This window comes from Amblyomma americanum, chromosome 1 (genome assembly GCF_052857255.1).
Source record: "Amblyomma americanum isolate KBUSLIRL-KWMA chromosome 1, ASM5285725v1, whole genome shotgun sequence".
Lineage (NCBI taxonomy): Eukaryota > Metazoa > Arthropoda > Arachnida > Ixodida > Ixodidae > Amblyomma > Amblyomma americanum.
In genome coordinates this window covers 295,865,329-295,888,040 of record NC_135497.1, presented here as the reverse complement: position 1 = coordinate 295,888,040, position 22,712 = coordinate 295,865,329, and the positions used below count along the sequence as shown (strand labels likewise).

The window sequence follows — 22,712 nt, the reverse complement described above, 5'->3', positions numbered from 1 at the left end:
GCTTTATTGAATATTGAGACCAAAAATACAGCTATTTCTATTGCACATAGCTTCAAAATTTGATTAGATATGCCGTCTAGACCGTGGGCAGAATGGGCGTTTAGATTAGACAGCAGGACCATAACATCCGTCTCTGTTATCACATCTTGCATTTCCGGCTAATGTGTGAAATCTTGTGTGACTGGAATGAGATCTTCTTGATCACTGACAAATACTGAATGAAAGTACGCATTAGAAATCTCAGCTTTACTCAAATAATCGTCTACAACGCTGTTATTATGCGCCAAAGACGGTTTTAGAATGTTATCGTTTTAGTATTTTAACATGCTTTCATAAATATTTGGATTAAATCTGATTTTTCTGATAAAGGCAATGACGCTTAGCACGTTTCAGTTTTGTCTTAAAGGGACAGCGAGGGGAATTCTATTAATTTTTTGTTCGAAAAATCTGGTAGTTCGGCATTTCATGGCTTTGTTGCCGCTTGTCCGGGAGCGAAAGACGCATTTATTTCAAAGAAATTTGGATTCGAAGTTGATAAAGACATTTCCGCCACTCCGATTCAAACTCGGCTCACCTCTTGTGACATCACAGGACGGAGTGGCTTGAAACCCGACATGAACGCAGACTCCATGATTTCTGGCTGCTAGCGGTGCGGTCTAGCAGCAGTCGAAATGAAAGCTACCGCAGGCCGCGCGTTGAAAGCATCTATCGGTGGTCGCTACCGTCGCTTCGTTTACGTTTGCACCGGCGTCTTGCCAATGTTAGGATGGATCCCGTTCCCGTACCCGACAACGAAGTTCTCGCAAAGAACTCCGGCCTTCATTCAGCGGCCGCAACTCCACAGGCGTTGCGATGCTTTTGAGGGCTGAGGTGGCTGCTGCGGCCGGATATCAACGTCCAAGCGCCGAGAAGCCGGCATTGTCGGCAGCAAGTCGGCGAGGAGTTATCGCCGAGCCACGATCACGAATGATATGTTGAGACTGCATGAGCGAACATAAGTGAATTCTGTAATAATAGTCATCTAGATTGCAGTGATGCCCAGCCTCTTGGTACCTTTACTAACGCGCCGATCAGTGCGTTTACTAATATGGAGGCTCCTGCAACATTAGATAGCCATATGCGCTTTGATCTTCCTTCTCCGAAGCAATGGCTGCAAGGTGCACGCAAGCAACGTTTAAAAGCTAGCAGCAGCTGCATCGCCTACCGTCACGAGCAGATACTCTTAGTGATTTACCGGCTGAACGCTATAGGCTCGCGAGTGATATTTGCATTGCTGCTGCAGATAAGCGTAGCCAGTAAACTTTTTTTTCTTTTTGCGCCGTAAGCTTGCGGTTGTTTCAGGTGCAGTTGTGTACAGTTGCAAGTTCTGTCGAAATCTGTGGAGCTCGAGTGTGTGCTGCCGTGAGACAGACCGCGTCGTCAGCCGGAGGGCTGCATCACGGAGCACTCGGAATTCAGCTTTCTATGGCTCATCATCGCCGTGCTCCACTTTGCTTGCTTCGAGCTACGCGCACAGCGGGAAACTATGAGCAACGATATCCAAAAGTGAAGTTCTGTTCTCGTTTGATGCTGGGTTAGGCTGCACACACGGTAAAACTAAGCATCCAGAGCATTCATCCCCGAATGTTCTTATCTTACGCTAGATGATATTGCAATTATTTTTTTAAAGCGTAAACGTTTCAGGCTACACGCACTGTAAAAACGTAAATTTCCGACCCACTGCATTGCGTAAGGAAAAGTCTACTTTGCATTCCAGGGCACTCATCCCTGAATGTACTTATTTTACAGTAGATCATAGTGGTGTTATATTGTTATGCGTAAGCGTTTCATGCAACATTCACAACAAAAAAGTAAATTTCCGGTGCAGTGCATTGCGTATGAATAAGTCCTGTAGCATATTGTGAATTTATGGCACTATATATGACTTCATTCATCCGTGGATGTCGTCTAACTTGCATGCACGTGTGTATTGTCATCACAGTGCATGATTTACTTAGTTACTTTGTTGTTTTTTCTCAGAAAGTACCGGTACACAGCGTGCAGGCAGTTTCTTTGGTGGCTGTGGCGTTGCCTGGGAAAAAAAAACACCGCCTCATTTTGCCAGCCTCTGTTGTTGCGGAGATAAGGGTATTATTCCCGGCAGACACACTGACAGGGTTTCGATATATGTTGAATACTAGGAGGCATGTACGGCCGATTTATGAGGTTCTTTTAGTCTGGGATCGATTCCGTGCTCCTAAACCTAAGAGCAGAGAAACGTGGCTCTGCTTACATCTCAAGAAAGCTTCTTATTTGGTGGGTTGATAGCCGTTCATTGCAATAACTTAAAGGCACCAAAGCAGCTACATATCCTACGATAGAGAACAACGGGACAGGGCACCACTCACTGCTGCTTCATTTCACAGAAAACACGTGAATGTGTATCAGCCGTCAGTTGCTCGAAGAACACATCCAGGTATGAGTTCATCGTCATCATAGGGACTACGTCCACTGCTGGACAAAGGCTTCTGCCATAATAAGTAGACCTGGCCAGTGTCAGCTACTGCCACCTTATCCCAGCAAACCTCTTAAATTCATCCACACACCTAGCTTTGTGGTGCTCTCTGCTGTGCTTGCCTTCTCTCAGCATTCAGTTCATTACTCTTGAGGACCAACGGTTATGTTCTCTTCGCAATACATGCCGTGCCCTAGCCTATTTCTTCTTGATTTTGAATAGATTCTCATTAATCCACGTTTGTTCTCTGACCTACTCTGCCGTCTTCTTTTCGCTTTACGCTACACCTATTATTATTTTTTCCATAGCTTGCTGCGTTTTCCTCACTTTAAGCTGAACCCTTTACGTTAGCCTCCGTGTTTTTGCCCCAGAGATGAGTACCAGTAAGACACAGCTGTTATATACCTTTCTCTAGAGGGATATTGGTAATGTGTCATTCATCATCCGAAAGAACAGGATAAATGTGCTCCGCCGGAGTCTTAATCGTCTAGTTCTTTCCTTCTCATGACCCAGATCTGCAGTCACCACATTCCCTAAGCAGGTGTATTTCCTTACCACTTCCAGCACCTCGCTGCCAATTGCAAACTGCTGCTCCGTTGCATGACAGTTGAAAATTACTTGGGTTTTCTGCATTTTAATCTTTATACCCACCATTCTATTCTGTCTAACTCATTGATCATGCTTTGCAGCTCACCTCCTCGGTAACTTAGCAAGGCAGTGTCGTCAGCAAACCACAGATTACTATGCTATTCTCCATTAACTCTTATCCCCAACTCTTCCCAATCCAGGCCACTGAATGGCTTTTGTAAAGAGGTCGTGAATAGTATTGGCGAGATCATTTCTTCCTGCCTGACATCCTTCCTTATTGGAATTTTATTGCTGATTTTATGGAGGACTACAGTAACTGGGTAGTTGCAATAGATATCTTCCAGTATGCCTACGAAAGGCACATCTATAGCCCTATTCTGTAATTCCTCTATGATTGCTGAGGTTTCCACTGAGTCACATCTCTCTCCATATTCAAGGTTTACGAGAAAAACGGTTAACCGGCTGCAGAGGAGCGAGTCAGAAGTTGTCGTCCCAGCCGCCAAACGAGTCTTTTTAATACACGGTCACCTGGGGGTTTGCGGGCGCGGTAATTTATGGCTCTGGACAGCGCACCGCGTGACAGACCGAATGTCCCTGAAACGGGTGGCGACGGCTGGGAGCGCGGACGGAGCGTTGCGTGCTGTACCGATTGTGTTTGCTTTCGTTGGGTTTCGGTTGCCGTCTTTGTGTGTTCGTGTACCAAGCGAAAATGCGTCGCGTCTTCCTGGAATTTACGCGGTGCTGAAGAGTAAAGAATCTCGTGGGCACCGGCGTGCTATTAGCTCTTCGCTTTTAAAGAAATCCTTCTCATTGGCTCTGTCAAGCGCATTACCGATTGGTCACCAAAAGGGCACCCGAAATCCTGGGCAATCGTACTTCAGAAGGGTTTTGGCGCAAAGTGGAAGAGGAACGGTGACCGTCCGAGGTGCTGCTCGGGACCTCTGCTCGGAAGATGTTGCGTATACTATAACTGACTACTTTGTTGTTCGGTCTATATCAGTTCGTTCGATTTAACTAATGTTCGGCCGCATCTTTAATAAATTAAGTTAACTAATGCCGTCCATCGGCCCCCTTCCTCGATGCTGCGGAGCCGCCGTACCGTCACGGACGAACGTTTCGTTACAATATAATAGCATTTACTGAAAGCCCTAGAGTTGGGTTGTTGGCTCGTGAACCATGCATCCAGATGAGTTCGAGAGACGTAGATGAGTCTCGAGAGCTGTCAACGTGTGGGCAAACTCTCACGTCTCGTACATTTCGGCAAAATTTCAAGTTAGTCACTCTAAGCACGTTCTGAGTTTTAATTGGGATTTACTGAGCAGAAGATTTGTAGTCCCCTGTTCTTATTTTCATTGTAAGAAAAGCAACAAGAAGCACTAAGCAGGCTCGTGATATCGTTAAAGGAAACCGGCATATTTCTGCATTATAGTGGTCAAACAAAACGTCAAATACAGAAAAGATAAAGCCATATGTAAAAGCGATACGGAACAGATGCTTTCGTCCTCTTTGGCACAAGCACGCATACGCGGTGAAAATATTTTTTCTTATCAACTATGAGCGAACATATAAGACGTCGGTTCTATACCAAAGGTGCTACGCAGCTGTATAACTTCGTGTTACCGCGCGCCTCTGGACACTTGAAGCCTTGTAGACGTTTCAAGACCCAGAGAGATCTGCTTTCAATGTTTCATTGAACGTTGACAGTATACTAAGGAACCCACCATCCTCCTACTTTGTGCCTAAAACAAAACTGCAAAGAGAAAGGCTACGAGCAGAAAACAACCAGCATCGTATGTCTTTGGCCTCTAAAAGAGGCGCGTCTACTCTGTGGCAAGCTTGGGCCGAACCAAGTAGTATCATTTATCAGCGAGTATACGCCGTCAGTTAAACCGAAGCTGCTTCGCAGATTTTCAGCTTCGCGTTACCGAGCGCTGGTGGAGATTCGAAGCCTCGTTGCGAACCCTGGAGAAGCGCTTCGAAAGCTGGTGTCATTTCATCATCCGTCTGCGTATATTTCTAACTCCACAGTTCAAATACACAAGAGTTAAAAGCGAAACACCGAAACGCAGCCAGCAGCGCATACATTTTCTTCGGAGAATTAGCGTAAGTGTTGTGGGCGCATCAGCTGGCAAAATTTGAGTGAGCACAGTCCGTACGCTCTCGGTTCCACCACAGGTGGTTGGCCTCTGTGGACTGCATTCTGCTCCTGTATTGGCCAAAACAGCTATATCCATGCGTTCAACCTTTGTCTCTGGTGTCAGGATCTCAATTTCTGATGTGCTTGTATTGCTCCTGGCATTGTTCCTATGTTCGAACAAAATGACCTTCCTATGTTTGGTGAAGTAGAAACCATTCTACCTTGGGAAGGAAAGATTTTCATCACTCTTCTGGTATTGGCAAAAGTGAGTTATTCACAGCGAGTGAATGCATTTGTACTTATGAACACACCAAATAATGCTGTCATCAAACCTGAACTCCTTTTGTATTCCTGGCAATTATAAACTTATGCAAGAGATGGCTGTTTGTACGCTATTACAAAATGTCATTGACTCATCTTTGTTATAATGCCGTAAGTTTTGGAATGTTTTATTCCTGATGTTGCTTACTGAAAGCAAAAAAGAACTTGAGTGTGTTATTGCAGGTTTTCATTGAATAAAGCTTAGTTTGTTTCCTTTTAGGAATTCGGAGACTGGATCCTTGCAAGCATGCTAGAATTCTCTGGGCGTGCTCAACCAATCCTGCGAGGGAAAGCTCTTTCGGACAGGCCACAAAAAAGCTGTCACGGCAGCTTCGGGGGGAAATAGCATTGCTCCTGGAGTAAGTTTTTCTTGTTTGTTCTTCGTTGAATGTAGCGCACCTTGCCGATATACCGAGTGTTTCAGCAAACACTTTCAATATATCCTTGAAAAACATTTGAAACACAAAAAGTATTGAAAGATAACGGCAATTGACAAATCGACACGTTGAAGACAATTATAATAATGGATCAATTTTTTTACTTCAGTGACTAGGTCTCTGAGAAACCTGTCAATCTTTTTACTGCGGTCGGATGGCTGTGTTGGAGTAAATGATAAGAAGCAATTTTTCTTTAATAATAAAGGTTATTTCCGGTATGAACTCTCAGCCTTGGCGAGTATAATTTATTCTCAAAACAAACGTTCCTCTGGTCACATAGGCATTAACTGGCCTCACTAATTAGCCTATAGTGTAGGGGTCAGTGGTGGTGTCACATCACTTTTCGAAGCAACGAGATACTCATTTATTGAGCAATAAGCTCGGTGGTAACGTCACCACCGTTATTGCGTGTTATTATAACAATGGCATCCATCCGAACAATATTTGCTATTTTGCTATGTCATGTGCATCCTTTGCTTTGCTACTAAGTGCAAAGAATACGACACTCATAGCTAACTACGCCGCTGTTATTTTTGTGCGAACCAGCTAAAGAAGATGCATGATATAATCCAATTGAGTAGATGAAATGTAATGCTGTAGTCACTGCAACCAGGCATCAGCAGACACTGCATTTCCACCTATTTTCCGTACACTTGTAGCGTTCAGTTTAGGTTTTGTGCTGAAAGAAGCTCTGAGTATCTTTGCGATAGCGTATTAAAAATGGTTTTTTCACCTTGGCCATTAGTAAAAACTCCTTATTGGCACCGACCACCCTATTTGGTTGCTTCATTAGTTAACTAGCAAATCAGAGGTAACTGGAAATAAATATAGTTTGAAGAAAGGTTACAGTATGTTGAACCCACCGCGGCTAGGAATATGCTCCTAAAATAGTTTTTCTATTTTGACTAATATTTCTAGCAATTTTAAACATTAGTCGATGAAACAGTTTCCTGAATTATAAGGGGACCGCAAGGCATAATACAGAGTTTAAAAATGCACTACTGCTCTGTAAGAAGTCACAAAGTAGCACACATGGTAGAAAATTTGCAGAGCAAATGAGCGATTTGAATCCACAACTGGTTTCAAAATGCCGAGCTAAGCAAGTATTACAATGCACAAGGAAAGCAATCATGCAATATTTCTTTTTCACTTTTTGCTGTCACTCTTTTCAATGCTGAGAAAGCTAACCCATGTGGTCAGCAAGTATAATTTATCCTGAGCCGAAATCTTAATCAAAATTTATTTATATGAGTGGCCCATGCAGATATTGAATAACTGCAACATTAGCTGTTTCCTATGGCAAAAGCTAGAAAGAAGTGTCTCGTCGCTTAAACAGCCGCATTATTTCGTTCTAGTGTACATAATTTCATTACAAACAGGAACAAAGGTGAAAGTCGCTCAATGTAAAAAGCGCTTGGTGATGCACGTGCCTAAAAATATTCACTTCTTTTGAGGAATGAGCAAAAGCCTAGCTAACAGCGAACTTTTGGATACAAAGACTCGTGCTTATATGAGTACACTTTGGCGTAGCTGATTTGTAAAGCAAGGTTATGCTGCTTCTGAATGAGATCCACTTTTTATACTGTCATTTCATGTACTAATATGCCTTCACAATTTAGGTCTGCCTCATAGGCTCCTGATGTCAAAGGAGGTACTGCCTTTAATTCCAGTTGGCAGATGTGAGACTCTCTGCTATGCTTTGTATTTACTTACGCATATTAATCCTCCTGTACTCAACACCGAGGTAATAATATTAGTGTCAACATTTATATATTGTTAACCAGTTAGTACTACATAAAATGTTCCTTTCATTAGCCAATCAACATAAATGGTCTATATACTGATATGCATTGGCTACTTGCCAGTTTATTCAGGTGTTTAAAATGCATGACTGCCATGGTTGTCGAATCCACTGCAGTAATGAAAAATGTGTCTTTATAATTTTTAGAGCGTATTCATAAGGAGGCTGTCAGTAGCCCGGTAAGTGAAGAGGCACAGGAGGATGAAAAATGCAGCATTTGCGACTGATTCTATATATGCCTGCTCCAGCGGTCACAAAAGAGAATGGTGTTGCCGAGCTAGAGGTGGGCTGTAATACACAATTATGATGCCATATAATTAGGCACATGTACCTCATGTTTGCTTTTTATCATGGCGAGTTTTTAGGCCTTGAGATATGTTGACCTGACTACAGTGGCATTCGACGCAGTAAGAATACGAGGCCTGCTTGAAATAACGTACGAGGACCGTTGTAAATGCCATGATGATCCCCTGCCCCAGTAATCCTTGCTACAAAATATTGCAATTGAACATTGCAAGAATATAAGAACTGAGCATTGCCATATAACCTGCTGCAGTAAATAGCAGGCAGCTGATTAAAAAATTACGATTTATGAAGAAATGAGGTCTTGTGATGAGTTAAAACTTTAGTGAATTTATTGAAAACCAATTAAATGGCACTAAGATTTATTTGCATGAGTAAAAAGAAATTTTATTTCTGCTAATAATACCGACAACTGCTTTCAATTGTATGAACTTTTCTTCAAGAATGCTTGCTTTAATTCACTCATTTACACTTCCTTCTAACGGCTTTTTTCAAGCTCTGCATTGAAGTTGAACTCCGATTTAAGCGGAACATTGGAGATATAGAAGGAAAACTCAAAGCAGTAGCTGAAGTATTTTCTTCCAGAGAAGGAAGCAGATGCACATTTCTTGCCGTTAGAAAACATTTACAAGGCCATTCCAAGCACGCATTAATCAAAGAGGGTTGTGAAATATTTCTTACTAATTCATCTAACAGTTTCTTTGGTATCCTGGCTTTTCATTATGAATCTATTTCAATATGATCACATCCGCTTGAAAAATCTCGTGCTCTTTGTGTACCATGTTTCACTCTGGTGAGAATATCAGCCATGCTTTAAATATGAATGCTTGCTCACTGGCTCTAATTTAACATTCCACAGATCCCAGTGCCTGAAATTGCAAGTGACTGCACCTCATGTAAATACCTGTGCTGAACACACTAGCGTTTACGCTGGTAGTAGTAAAGAACTGATCTCGATCAGTAGCGGCAACCTAGAGCGTGCCCTCATCTTCTGCCTGGGGACGTATTACATAAAATCCTCGACTATACGCCGTAATTTTCCGCCATACTCGTCCTGCTGCAGAAGATTGCCCTGCCAGACACTGTAGTTCCACGTGGATACTGACGAATCGACTTAAGAGCCTTTTCATGCTTTTTAAAATATTAATTTGGTCTAAATTTCTGGAAATAAATGTTTTTCAGTTGTTCACTTTCTAATATGTTGAAGTATGTTTTCTACAGCTAAATTCAGGCAGTTTTTTCTTAAAACTGCAGTACACAAGTTAATGTACCAATGCGAGTGTTGTCAGGCTTACAGCACTGTAAAATGTTACGAGTTGTTGGGCATGTCATTGTGCTTCTTTGTTAATAAAGTGACTGGAGGAGTCATGAAGGGATTTTGTTTTCATGAAGGAATTCCTTAATTCGCCGATGTTACGCACCTCTGAAAGCTCTTAGGTACATGTATGTCTGTGAGCTGTTTATTTATGATGTTTAAATCGATTGATTCTTGTGTAGGTTTGTATGTGGCCGCAAGCTTTAAAAGAACTCATGTTATCTGCACTGCTTGTATCTCCTTTCTTGATCTCTTAGTGTAGTCATTTCAATCTTACTTTTTAGAAGTGTGATAAAATATGTGATCACAATCTTGCCTAGTCTGATATTTTCACCATTTATATTTGTCTGTTGTATCCCTTACACAATGTCAAGTTGACTTGGCACTTAGACTTGAATAATTGGGCTTTTATTTTGTTCGTTTTTGTACTACAATTACAGTGCCTATTTTTTATTTAAATTGCAATAAGAGCGATATGCTGTTGACAAACTCCTTTCAAAGCGAGACTTGGTCTGAACTTGATTTATTCAGTTTTTTGTTCAACATGGTTCTGGTTGGCATGACAACAGTATACTGTTGCCATAAGACTGTTTATAAGACTAAAAGATACAATATACACCAGAAATATACTGAAAATACATTTTAAATGCACTAAATACACACTTGAAATATACAATTTATATATTAAATGTATATTTGCGTCGGCTTAAAAAAGATGTACTAGTCGGACTCACCGGATGCTACTGATCAATGTTGTCAAAAGCAGAACTAATGACTGAACTGGCTATATGCTTCACGACTCAGACAATCCCAGAGAAAACGCGTTGTCATCAAGTCTATGGCAATGCAAGGTCACGTGAAGGGACTTGAGAGGGAAAGATGGCGCCACACAGGAAGTGCCAACGGTGACTTTATCTAGCAGGAACGGCTCCGACAAGGGTGATACTTAAATTGGATTATATATACACCCCTCCCCCCCCCCTTCCCGAAAGGAGGCACATTATTTTTCCCGGTGAGGCGCCATTTTTGCGCGAAGACTATGGGCCCCCAAATTGTAGCACAATTGTCGGAGTGGTCGCTTTTGAATCTTCGTCATATGTAGAATCGAATTGCTAGTCGTAGCTTGCATCAAGCATCGGTCAGTTGTCGAACTGTGAACCAACAAATACATGGGCGTCTAAGGGAGCCGGCCGACCCTGCCAGTCGAGGTTTTTCGCTGGCATGTTCGGGCCCGGAGCATGCCCGGGCATGTTCGACCCGTCTGGCCAGACGGGTCGCATTAACGACAGGGCACGGGAGCATGAGAAATCGCTAGAAAACGGAGGCGGGTCGAATTTGCCTCCTCTTTGTAAAGAATGCAAGCGTGAGCCGGGGCTGGTGGTTATGGTAGTGGTTTTATTAAAATAATAGTAAAAAGGAAGGAAGAGATTTTTGCTAGCCCCGGCATCAGCCATCGATACTGAAGCACCTGAGCTGGGGCAGCGGAAATAAAAGATAGCAGGCAGAATGGAGAAATGAAATGAAAGAGGAGAGGAGACAGGAAGAGAGGATAGGGGGAAACGTAATATGCACAAACTATTTACACAATAAGAAACGTGTCCACGTTGTGCGCGTGATTAGTTCATTATAGAGGAATTAAATCACACACGCGCACAGCACTGTGTTGGTAACAACTGGAGTGGGGCGTCCAGTTATTATGGTTCAAGGTAGAACTCGCGGAGCGTTAAGTCACTGCGTGTAACTACCTGACGGAGAACAGACGGGACGTCAAGCCCGTGTGTTCGAGGAATGCACAGAGGCTCACCAAAGTGCGCTCACGAGTGCGCGCACTGCCCTGCGGCCACACTAGCGTCTTGATGGCGTCTGGTAGTATGCCCTGCGCCTCATAGGTCGCGAGCATATCGCGACGAGCATCGGCGAGCGCGGCACAGTGAAGGAGCAGGTGTTCTAGTGTTTCCACTGCAGCGCAACCGTCACACACATCACTCGTCGCGATTCCGTGGCGCACCCGTCGTTCCCCGGGCCACACGCAGCCAATGCGCACTCGGAGGATCATTGCACGTTGTGACCGATTAAGTGCGCGACAGCCGGTGACACTGCCCATGCGCTCACCTCCCGCGATGCGTGGGCCGGGGTGCTGCTTTCGGACATGGTCGTGGATGGCCGAACGCACGTCCTCCAGCGCAAGGGGCAGATCGCTGGCAGGTAGTTGGTGTGCAGCGGTCGCGAGGTCGTCAGCTTCTTCGTTGCCTTCGATGCCGCAGTGACCGGGCACCCACTGTGCACGCACGGCACAACCTCTCCGCGCGAGGCGCTCGATGCGCGAGCGAATTTCCCGCACTAGTGGGGTACCGCGGCCGTTAGATTGCAGGCGGCTGAGGGCGGCGCGGGAGTCGCACAGCAGAGCACTCCTGGGCGGCGGAGGGCCGAGGGTGAGCAGCAGGTCCAGCCCGAGCCGGATCCCCATCAACTCCGCCGCGGTGGAGGAGCCCAGGAAGGCTGCGTGTTGCTGGCTGTGCAGTCGCAGGGCGCGGATGGTGGCCGCCGCAGCAAGGGAGCAGCTGTCGCGGGCCACTGAGCCGTCGGTGTACACGAGGAGATGGTCCAGGAGCTCCTCGCGTATGACGGCTCTGGCCAGCTGCTGCACAGCACAGAGGGGTGCCCTCTGCTTTCCCGCAATGCCGACGATCTCTCGCTGTACCTCCGAGGCAGCAGGCCAGGGCACGCAGGAGCCGTAGGGGGGTGTGCCTTGTGTCAATTGCTCATACTCGAGCGGCGCCGCGCCCATTCGCGAGCGCATACGCTGCAGCAGCGAGCCGCCGTCCGGTGCGCGGTGAAGCCGGTCGATGTGATTCAATGCCCTGCGCGCTGCTTGGAGCTCAAGGGGCCACGCTCCTGCCTCGGCCAACGTTGCGGCGCACTGCGAGTTTTGGGGCAGGCCTAGGCACACGCGCAGGGACTTGCGGTGCTGAAGCTCGAGTTTCTTCTAGCACGGCTTGCGCACCGTGACGAGCGGCATTGAGCACCGCCCCCAAAGCTGCGGCATGGTATAGCCGCAGCGCGGCTTGCTGGGAGATGCCCTGGCCTCGAGCGGTGAGCTTGTGTACGGCGGCGGTGATCCTCTTCATCTGCAGACAGGCCTTGGGCGCCGCGGGGCGGAAGGAAAGGCGCCAGTCGATGTGCAGGTGAAGGTACCGCACCGATTTACGCCAAGGAATCGGAGTCTCGTCCAGTGACAGTGGCGCAAGGTGCGCGCGCGAGCACGAAACGCAGGCTATGGCCACCGATTTGTCCGCGCTCAGCGACAGACCAAGGCCGCGCAAGCTGGCATCGATTGTGGTCAGGGCAACCCCGCACGCGGAACGCCTCGCCCGGTGGTCCCCGGCACCACAGAGCTCTGTCGTCTGCATATATGGACATGTACACAACGTGTCAGCCGCTCGTGGGAAGGGAGGCCGGCACCACCGACATGGCCACATTAAACAGAAATGGTGATAGGACAGAGCCCTGCGGCACGCCCATGTCCACCAGGCGAGGCTCGGAGAGCTTACCCCCTACTCGTACGCACATGGTGCGCCCGCTCAGGAAACCATGAACGTATCGCAAAAGGCGCCCGCTCACACCAGCCCCCTCAAGCACCGCGAGAATTGGTGCGCGGTGAACGTTGTCAAAAGCGCCCGAGACGTCCAGTAGTAGCAGCAGCGCAACCTGGCCTGCCGCCCTGGCTTGCTCCAGCGCTGTAACAACGTCCGATATAGAATCAGCCGTGCACCGCATCCCACGGAAACCCGTCTGCCGCTCGTCAAACAAATCAGCCTCCGCAGCCCGCTCGTTCAGACGCTGTAGCGTCATATGCTCCATGAGCTTACCTGCCGCCGATATTAATGCCACTGGTCGGTATCCGCTCAGTTCCGTAGGTAGGCGCCCTGCCTTTCGGATGGGACAAACGACCGCGGTTCGCCAATCTTCCGCTAGCTCCCCGCGTTCCCACACCAGGTTGATCTGCTGCAGGAGGATCTGTCGTTGCTGCGCATCCAGGTTTCGCAGCATCTGGTATGTCACCCCGTCCGGTCCGGGCGCCGAGCGGCGGCGGCAGCGCTGCAGCGCATTGTTCAGTTCCGCCCCGGTGAACGGCGCATCACATGGACCTTCCGAGGCGACGGGCGAGGGACTGGCGTCGCTTCTGGGGCTCTCAGGAGCAGCTATGTTAGTAGCGTTTGCGGGGCTGGGCGGCGCGAATCGATCGGCAAACCGCTCTGCCAACTCTACAAAGCTGAGCTCGCTGGAGATTGCGAGTGCGGCCAGCGGTTGACGGTTTCCCTGTGGTTCGGTGATGCGCCGCAGGGTGTCAAACAGCGTCCGCGAGCTGAAATCTTCCTCCATTCTTTGGCATAGTGAAGCCCACTGCCGGCGGTATAGCTTGTTAGCGTGGCGGCGCGCTGCTGCGTCCAAGCGGTTGTAGACAGTCCAGTCGGCGGCTCTGTCAGTCCGTCGCGCCCGTCGCTCTGCGCGATCTCTCTTGTCGCGTAGATTGAGCAGCTTCATATCAGGCGTGGGCTGCCCTGCCCTTACCTCTGCTCGTTTGGTGGCTGCGAGAGCGCTTCGGACTAGACTTGAAATCTGCACCAGTGGCCGCCGCCTCGTCGACCGCCCGCCTGAACGCACTCCAGTTGGTAATGGAGTAGGCACGTTTGGGGCGCGCCTCCAACGCAGTGGGTTCGATTAGGATGGAGTAATGATCCGAGCCCCAGAGAGATGGTGATCGGCGCCATGTAGCCTCGATGCCTCTGGATGCGAAGGCAACGTCGATGCAGGAGCCGGTTGTTCCGCGTCGTCGAAAGGTGGGCTCGCCGGTGTTCAAGGGGGTGAGTCCCAGCTGCATTGCTGCGTCGTGCAGGTCGTCTCTACGCGCGGAGTGGCGCACTGCCCCACGCACTATGGTGGGCGTTAAAATCACCACAGATGATTTGGCGCGGGGCACAGCACGAAGACACAGCACGAAAACACAGCGCGTTCCACGCGACAGCTGGACGCGCATAAAAACTGGCCACCGACGTGTCAACCCCACCGACGCGCACTGTCACCACCACGCACTCCTGGGCGTCAGATGTCGCCGCCGCCGAGCCGATGAGGGTGTGCTGGACGTCCTGCCCCACGTATATCGCACACCTTGATTTCCCGGGGCAATGAGATGTGACACAACAGGGCACTGCGGCACAGGTGGGTTCCTCGCACGTGGTGGCTGAGTGGTAGCCAATGTAACCAGGTAGCTGCATCTGGGGCTCTCCGTCATGTGAACGTGCGCACGTCTCCTCCAGCGCGATAACATCCGGCGAATCCTGTGCGATGCGAACTCGCATTTCAGCGTACCGCGCTGCAAGTGAGCGCACGTTCCACTGCAGGATGGATGGTATGCGGGAGGGAGTCCGGCGGCTAGCTATCATGCTGGCTTATCTGTGCGGGAGCACCCGCTGCTTCTAAGCAAGCCCGGTGTCCTTCGGTGCCCTCCGGGAAACGTGTACTGAGGGCGCGCAACGCCAGCTTAAGGCGCGCGATCTCCGCGTCCCGTGCGTCAGGGAGCTGGCCATAAGAAGCGGCCGAAGGCTCGGGCCACGCTGTACGGGAAGCCGGGCAACCGGATCGCCGCTGTCGCTGCCGGCGCTGCCGTTGCTTCGGGGGCTGCTGCTGCTGGGGTGTTCCCCTGACGGCCTGCGCATAAGAAAGCGCGCGCGGCGTCTGCTGATGTTGCTGGGCTGGGGCAGCTGTTTCAGCCTGGACGACGGCTCGGACAACCCGCCTGGACATCGGTGCCATGGATGTGGCCATTAAAGTGGCCACGTGACGCTCTCGCTGCCAGTGCAGGCACGCTGGGTCAATGGCTGCGTGCCGCCCCCCCCCCCCCCCCGCAGTAATGCAGCGGGGCTTGCTCGCGCACTTACCAGGCTCGTGCGGCCCGCCGCAGCGCGTGCATTGGGCAGGAGAACGACACACCTCAGTGGCATGCCCCAGGCTGGCGCACTTGGCACACTGGAGCGGCCTGGGACGGCAGGGGCGGACCGCGAGCCTGCGCTTGATCAAATATAGTGATGAACGCCGGGGGTGTCGGCGCCGCAAAACGGAGAGCGAGTGTGCTGCCCGACAGAAACGCCGACACCATCGGTACCGTTGACTCCGCCGCCGCTAGCAGTTCCTCCGCCGTCCTGCGCCCGCCCACACTGAAGACCAGGCCGAAGCTTTGATTCCGAGGAGGAGGCTCCTTGGCGCAGACCGGCACGCCGCGGATGACGGCTGTGGCTAGCAGGGCCTGGAGAGCATCGCTGCTCCCTGCGTCCACTGCCACCACATACCGCCGCATGTTTACCCGGACGGCGAGGACGCCCGGGCGGGATCTGATCTCTTCCTCCAACTCCCAGCACTGTTCCCTGGTGAAGGCGGTGCCCCGGTTCGCCGGCCAAAACAGCGCCGTCCCCACCAGGCTGGACGGGACCTCCACGGCAGCAGCGGCTAGCTCCAGGGCAGCTCTCCGACGCCGCTGCGCCTTGGTAGTGATAATGCGCCACGGGACCAGGCTGGCCCCAACATCAGCGTCGCCGCTGTCTGCGGCGCATTGCTGCGGCGCGCCGCGGAGTTGGGCGCGCTCGCTGCCAGCATACGAAGCTCCAGCCGCAGCCTGGTCTCGTTCGGCAAGATTTGGTGACGTCGCACCCGGTTTTCTTCCGGACGCCGTCGCCCCAGCAGCATCAGCAGCAGGCTGGAGGTGGGCTCCATGGGGCTCGTGCTGGGAAGGCCCTGCTCCTTCGAGTGTGGAGGGAGAGGGAACAGTGACGGTGGGGGGGCTTCGAGCTTCCCGCTTGGCCACCGCGATGTCCCTTTTGGTTTCCGAGTCCCTCTCCTCCTCGGACCCCGTTGAGCGTCGCCGTGTCCGGAGAACAGACTCGTCCATTGGGGTGCACATGTTCTCCTCGGCTGCAGGTGTCCGCGGTGAGCTCGCAGCAGCAGCATCAGGGGAGAGGGCATCACAGCCGGTTCTCCAGGTGTAGCAATGGCGGTAGGAAGCGCAGGGGTGGCCAGAAATGGCGGGGAGGGAGCCGCCATGGAGTTCTGCGTCTGGTGGGCGAGCGCCATGGCGTCCCTCAAGGCTAGAACGCCTGGGTTCGCCGGCGACACGTCCAAGGTGCCGATGACGGACTCGAGGTTCTCCGAGGTGGTGATGAGCGCCGCCGTCAGGCACTTCACCCTGTCCCGCAGATCAGCGATCTCGGCCTGCATTCGCCGAATGGTGCTGGACGACCTTGCTCTGGTTGGCGTTCGTCTCCGTGATCGTGAGCTTGAGCGGCCTGCCCTGCGTTGCTCATTGTTACCGCCGAACACAGGCCTTCGCTCGTTCACGGTGTCTGTGGCCTCCATGGGGAGACCCCGCAGCGCCGCGAAGCATTAGGCCCAGCGTCCGAAGGAGCAGAGAGCTAAAAAACACGTCCGCTCGCTTCGAGCGCCCGCCGAAGAATCCGTAGGAAGTCCACAGGAGAGTAGGAGAGTTGAAAGTAGAGAGTAGGAGAGTTGGAGAGTAGGAGAGTCCGTAGGAGAGTTGAAAGATGGGATATAAAGACAGGATAGCAAAGACGCGCCAAAGACAAGGCCGATACCGGAGGCAGTGCAATACCGGGCAAACCGGTGGGGGAAGTAAAGCAACCTTTAAACTTTCCGCCACATTTCCAAAAATAAGTCCAATTGTACCCGTAACAGGTACTCTACAGGGTCCGGACATTGTTCTTATAACAGTATCTGTCTGTCTGTCGTTGCCAGGAAGAAAGAAAAGGAAACTGCACAGGCCTGCTCACTGGCTCAAGCCGAGCCACAATCGCTACCACGTGCAGATAGTAGCGAGAGTTCAAAGATGGGTAGGAAGACAGGATAGAAAAGACTTGCTAAAGACAAGGCCGATACCGGAGGCAGTGCAATACCGGGCCAACCGGTGGCGGAAGTGAAGCAACCTTCAAACTTTCCGCCACACTTCCAAAAATAAGTCCAATTGGACCCGTAACAGATATTCTACGAGGTCCGGACAAGTAACTATAACAATATCTGTCTGTCTGTTGCTGCCAGGAAGAAACAACGGAAAGTGCACAGGCCTGCTCACTGCCTCAAGCCGAGCCACAATCGCTACCACGTGCAGATAGAAGGAGAAGATGGGATAGAAAGACAGGATAGTAAAGATGCGCTAAACACAAGGCCGATCCCGGAGGTAGTGCAATACCGGGCCAACCGGTGGCGGGAGTGAAGCATCCTTCAAACTCTCCGCCACATTTCCAAAAATAAGTCCAACTTGAACCCGTAACAGATAACGGTATAAGCTTTGCCTAGCAAATCGAGAAAAAAGACTAACAATATGCGCAATTTGTTCTTAGTCATAACTGAAAGTTTTCCAAGGCAATTCGACAGAAAATTCTTATGCAATAGAGCACATAACACTGTGAAAAGTCATGATTCCTTAATGCAAGAGCGCGCAATAATGGTGGTGGTAGTGGCTTTATTAAAAATAATAGTAAAAAAAGGAAAAGATTTTTGCTAGCCCCGGCATCTGTCATCGATACTGAAGCACTTGAGCTGGGGCAGCGGAAATAAAGGATAGCAGGCAGAATGGAGAAATGAAATGAATGAGTTGAGGGGAAAGGGGGAGAAGTAATATGTACAAACTATTTACACAATAAGAAATGTGTCCAGTTTGTGCGCGTGATTAGTTTATTTTAGAGGAATTAAATCACACACGCGCACAGCAATGTGTTCGTTACAACTGGAGTGGGGCGTCCAGTGATTAATCGTTCAAGGTAGCACTCGCGGAGCGTTCGGTCACTGCGTGTAACTACCTGACGGAGAACAGACGGGACGTCAAGCCCGTATGTTCGAGGAATGCACAGAGGCTCACTAAAGTTCGCTCACGAGTGCGCGCACTGTCCTACTGCCACAATAGCGTCTTGATGGAGTGTGGTAGTATGCCCTGCGCCTCATAGGCCGTGAGCATATCGCGACGAGCATCGGCGAACGCGGCAATGTGAAGGAGCAGGTGTTCTAGTGTTTCCGCTGCCCGGCATTCGTCACACACATCACTCGTCGCGATTCCGTGACGCACCCGTCGTTCCCCGGGCCACACGCAGCCAATGCGCGCGCGAAGGGTCATTGCACGTTGTGACAGTGTAAGTGCGCGACAGCCGGTGACACTGTCGATGCGCTGACCTCCCGCGATGCGTGGGTCGGGGTTCTGCTTTCGGAGATGGTCGTGGATGGCCGCACGCACGTCCTCCAGCGCAAGGGGCAGATCGCTGGCAGGTAGTTGATGTGCAGCGGTCGCGAGCTCGTCAGCTTCTCCGTTGCCGGCGATGCCGCAGTGACCGGGCACCCACTGTGCCCGCACGGCACAACCTTTCTGCGCGAGGCGCTCGATGCGCGAGCGAATTTCCCGCACTAGTGTAGTAGTAGTAGTAGAAAACATTTATTCCAAAAAGGTAGGATAGAGAGGCGAAAATACAGATTTTGGGTGGAGTCCTTATTTCAGGACGCCAATGTCCACCGCAGTTTCTCTTGCTTGGGATATCAGCTTTCGCTGCGTCGCCAAGTCAGAGCTGAGCAGGGCAGACTCCCACTGTTCCTCGGAGTGATGTTTGTCTAGTTCGGGGTGCTTGGGACCGGAGCAGCCCCATGTTACATGATATGTTGTTGGAATTCCGCCACACCAGGGGCATATGCTGTCACATCTGTCTAGGAATATGATGTGGTACTTGTGTAGGTTAGGAAAGGTGTTCGTCTGTAGTTGTCGCCATTCCCTTGCCTCTGCCGCCGTTAGCTTACGGTGTGGTGGGGGATAGACTTGTCTTTGTGTTCGGAGAAGGAGGAGGCGCTCGCCGTACGTAGAGGGGAGAGGGGTGAGGTCGGGGAGGTTAGTCGCTCGGTTAGTATATCCTCGAGCTAGACTGTCCGCGGCCTCGTTTCCCTCGAGCCGCTCGTGCCCAGGAGACCAAGTGATTTGGCGCTTGCATGGAGAATTTTGAACTTGTGGGGTAGTCAGAATGGGAGCGACGGAGTGTGGAAGTCTTCCAGAGAGGAAGAGGCGACACGCGGACTGGGAGTCGGCAATAATTTTTAACTGAATTCCCGTAGCATCGCCGTGCTGGATTGCGAGGGCAATTGCAGCAGCTTCTGCTACTGTGGGAGAGCAGTTTCGTAGGGAGGCGGTGGCGATTTCCTTGAAATTGGCGTCCAAGACGACCGCCACCGCGTTTGTTGAATCGGGGTACATGGCTGCGTCGACGTATACAGCATTTTGTGCCTGTCGATGTGTGCGGCGCAGATAGTCCACTCGCGCCTTTCGTCGTCCCTTTTGTGAGTCCGAGTGCATGTTCTTCGGGAGTGGAGCTACATACACGCGAGTTCGCAGAGTTGAGGGTAGGTCTCGGTTGTCCTGGACGACGCGTATGTCAGCCGGGGAACCCACTCTTTCCAAGATTGCGCGTCCAGCTTTGGTGGTGAGGAGGCGTTCCTTTTGCGATGCTAGGACGGCTTCTCGAATTTCTTCTATTGTGTTGGTCAGTCTCAGGTCCTCGAGGTGGCAGTTGGCCGTGTACATCGGGAGGCCTAACGCATGTTTGTAGGCGGTACGGATGATGGCATCTGCTTTGTCTCGCTCATTCCCCAGAAGTGGTAGGAATGGGAGACCGTATGACAGGCGGCTCATAACTAGAGCCTGTATCAGCCGAATGGTATCCTCCTCTCTCATTCCTTTTCGGTTGCGGGTGATGCGCCGAATCATGCGGGAGATCTGGAGGGCAGTTGTCCGGAGACGCTGTAACGTGTGGTTGGCTTTCCTGTCGCTCTGAAGCCAAAGGCCCAGGATGCGGATAAGAGGGACTTCCTTTATTCTCGTGCCTTCGAGGTAAATCTCGATGTCGCCGGGAGATTTGTAGGCATAGCCCTGAATGCGGATAATTTCGGATTTTTCGGGTGCGCAGCGGAGGCCGCAATTTGCTGCTTGTCTTTCTACGCAATTGACTGCCTCTTGTAGGGTGTTTTCTTTGTCGGCAAGGGAACCCCAGGTGAACCAGATGGTAATATCATCAGCGTAGATAGTATAGCCGATGCCTTCAATAGCCTCGAGAGCTTTTGCCATGTCGATCATAGCTATATTGAAGAGAAGAGGAGAAATGATAGAGCCTTGGGGAGGGCCTTTGTTGGGTGTCTGCTCTGTGCCGGAGCGGACATCTCCCATGCCAATCGTGGCCGTGCGGTTGCTGAGAAAGTTTTTGATGTAGTTGAAGGTCTTTCAAGCTGAGCTCTTTCAAGATGGCGTCGTGAGAAACGTTGTCAAAAGCGCCTTTCAGATCAAGTGCCATAATTAGGTGCTCGCCGCCTCTCGGGATGTTACTGAGTACTTCTTCCTTGAGAAGGAGGAAAGCGTCTTGCGTAGAAAAACCTTTCCTGAAGCCGATCATAGTAGGTGGAAAAAGGTTGGTGCCCTCTATGTAGTTTTGTAGGTGGGTCTGGATAACGCGCTCGTATAGTTTGCCCAGGCAAGAGGTGAGGGAGATGGGTCGTAATGCTTCCAGGCTTGGTGGTTTGCCTGGTTTTGGGATAGTCACGATTTCGGAGTGTTTCCACTCTGCAGGGAGTTCTCCCGCCTCCCATAGGGTGTCATTTATGTAGGTAGCGAGGACCTCTATCTGCGACTTGCCCAGGTTTCGAATCATCCCATTTGTGATCTTGTCCGCGCCAGCTGCCGTGTTGCGTGTGGCAGATCGAGCCGCGGCGCAAACCTCGGCAGTGGTGATGGGGGCGTCCAGTCTCTCATTTGGGCCTCCCGTGTACGATATTGTGCTGGGAGGATGAATGGCGCCGTTTTATTTGGTTTTGAGGGCGGTCAGGAGGGCCGCGTTGTCTCCGGGGTACAGATGGGCGATTTTCTTGAGTGTACGGTTAGTGGCAGACCGCGATGATTGCGGATCGACGAGGCTGCGGAGGATCGCCCAGGTGCGGGAGGTCTCCAGCGTGCCGCGTAGTGACTCGCAAAATTCCTGCCAATTCTGTTGAGAGAGGTGTTGTGCATACTCTTGTGCTTCTGCCGTGATCTGTGATATGCGGAGTCTCAAGGGACGATTGAGGCGTTGGCGTTTCCATTTGCGAACCAGAGTCCGTCGGGTCTGCCACAACTTCAGAAGGTGACGATCGACCGCTGGATTATCGGGTGTGCATTGTACTTCGGTGGTGGCCTCCTTGTGTGCTTTCTGAATCTGTTCACTCCATTCACTGATTGATTGAATGGGGTCTTCCGGAACGGGCTGTGCACGGTATTTAGTCCAGTCCGTGATTTTGGCTGTTCCCAGGGTGCGACGAATGTTTGCGGAGGTGATAGATGTGCTTACGATGTAGTGGTCGCTACCTAAGCTCTCTCCGAGATTTGTCCACGTAGCGTTATGGATGTTCTTGACGACTGTAAGGTCAGGGCATGAATCGCGCGTGACGCTGTTTCCTTCGCGGGTTGGGTATAAAGGATCAGTAAGTATTTCCAGGCCCAGGGCATCCCGACCTCGTACCACGCTCAGACCACGAAGCGAGTTCGTTTTGTAGCTCCATTCACTGTGGGCGGCGTTAAAGTCACCGAGTGCGATAAGCTGATGCGTAACAGCTAGCTGATCTGCCTCTTGAAGTATATCAGAGAAATCGGCCTTGGTTGCTCGTGGGGGGCGATACACGTTCAGAACGAAGGTGCTCTTGCGGCCGCTCTTGTTGGGAATGACCTTGATCATGTTGTAGTTGATCTCCTGTTCTCTCAAGGAGTGTTCAACCACCGTGATGCCCTTAGAAACAAGGGTGGCAACTTTTGGCAAGCTCGCGTTGTGGACTGTGTAATATCCTGGGAGAGTCGGCGCCGGGTCGGCTCCTACTTCTTGCAGGCAGATTATATCGGGTCGAATGGGGGTGACATTGATGTATTGTTTCAAGAGGCTTTGTTTTCTCCTGAAACTTAGGCAATTCCATTGCCAGATCTCCAGGCGGTCAGGAGTGCCTGATTTAGAGAGCGGAGCCATCCTGGTGGCTGGTAAAGCTCCTGACAGATTCGTTGAGCTACTCATAGCGACCGCCGCGGTCGCGGACTGGTAGGTTTTTGCTCGAGGGTTGTCAGAGCTGGTAACACGTTTTCTGCTAGGGGCTTTGGTGTTTATCAGTGCTTGTAGGGTAAAAAATTGGGCGTCATGTGCGTCAAGGCGAGCGCCTATTTGTGCGATTTGGGCTGAGAGCTGGGAGGTGAATGTTGTGAGAAGGGGGTTTAT

The 22,712-nt window shown here is 50.6% G+C and overlaps 1 non-coding gene and 1 pseudogene across 1 annotated transcript; one reads left to right on the top strand and one right to left on the bottom strand.

The window, feature by feature from the left end:
- Positions 1–7,616: 7,616 nt before the first annotated feature.
- LOC144116444 (uncharacterized) lies at positions 7,617–8,823 on the top strand (annotated as a pseudogene).
- Positions 8,824–17,323: 8,500 nt separating this feature from the next.
- LOC144116788 (U2 spliceosomal RNA) lies at positions 17,324–17,507 on the bottom strand. Its single transcript, XR_013311962.1, has one exon. It is a non-coding gene; the product is annotated as a U2 spliceosomal RNA (small nuclear RNA).
- Between the last annotated feature and the right edge of the window lie 5,205 nt (positions 17,508–22,712).